The 1,303-nt window shown below is 42.5% G+C and overlaps 1 protein-coding gene across 3 annotated transcripts in view; it reads left to right on the forward strand.

Annotated features, from left to right (window-relative positions):
• Positions 1-1,303, forward strand: part of Cnr2 (cannabinoid receptor 2) — a 32,249-nt gene that overhangs the window by 22,911 nt on the left and 8,035 nt on the right. The window lies entirely within an intron of this gene.

Below are 1,303 nucleotides of genomic sequence, written 5' to 3' on the forward strand. Positions count from 1 at the left end.
AGGAGAGAGAGGCAGGAGAGAGAGGCAGGAGAGAGAGGCAGGAGAGAGAGGCAGGAGAGAGGCAAGAGCTACTACCGAGTTTTTAAGCCTGAAATGAACAATCATCTGTGCCAAGTTACCCCACCAATCAGGATTTAGAGATAGGGGGTTTCCTTAGGAACACGCCTGTGTGGCACACTTATCCTGCTCCCATTGGTTGGTTATTCAACTGTGACAGGGTAACTTGCCTCAACTTGACAACTAGGATGTCAGTCACCCAGGGAGGTTTGGGGGACTTAAACTTTATTTGACCCCTGTTCAAACTGGAATGGCTTCTATTTGGTTTCTTCTTCCATAAAAACTATAATAATACTACTAATAGTAGTAGTAGTAATAGTCGTCGTCGTCATCGTTGTCGTCATAGTAGTAGTAGTAGTAAAAACAGGAGGATGAGAAGTTCAAGGATAGCTTTGAACACATTTTGAGTTCCAGAATAGCCTGGACTAGATATAATCCTGTCTCAGAAAAGACATGGCTCTGTGGGAAAAAGGGCTTGGCACACAAGCCTAATGACCTGACTTCAATCCCCCAAACACACAGGTGTGCGGCGGCTCCTGAGCATCTCTGCTCACACATATGTAACGTGTACACATAGTAATAATAAGTAATAAATAAGTAAAATTTAAAGCTAAAAATACTAGCAATGATCATAATAAAATAAAACAAAATAAAAATAAAAAATAAAACATGAACCCTTTTTCTTGAAAAGATGTATAAGCAAGCATTAGGTTTACATAGTTAGTAAGGGCAGGTGTGGTTGCATATGTGTTTAATCTTAGGACTAAAGGAGGCAGAGGCAGGCAGATTCTGAGTTCAAGCCTAGCCAGGTCTGCAGAGTGAGTTCCTGGACAGCCAGAGCTACCCAGAGAAGCTTTGTCTCAGAAAACCAGATAGATAGATAGATGGATGGATGGATGGATGGATGGATAAAAATAGTTTTAAACCATGTATTTACATTTATTTTTGTGTGTATAAGTGCTTTGCTTTCATGTGTGTCTATGCACCACGTGTGTGCCTGGTGTTTGCAGAGGCCAGAAGAATACTGAAGAATCCAGAAGAGCACTGGATGCTGGAATTAAAGACAGTTGTGAGCTGCTATTTGGGTTCTGGGAACCAAATTCCAGTTCCCTGCAAGGAGGGCCAGTGCTGTTAATCTCTAAGCCATCTCTTCCAGCCCAAGCATGCCATCTCTTCCAGCCCAAGCATGTGGAGTGTGTGTGTGTGTGTGTGTGTGTGTGTGTGTGTGTGTGTATGTACTCTAAGC

Source organism: Mastomys coucha, unplaced genomic scaffold, assembly GCF_008632895.1.
Source record: "Mastomys coucha isolate ucsf_1 unplaced genomic scaffold, UCSF_Mcou_1 pScaffold18, whole genome shotgun sequence".
NCBI classification, from domain to species: domain Eukaryota; kingdom Metazoa; phylum Chordata; class Mammalia; order Rodentia; family Muridae; genus Mastomys; species Mastomys coucha.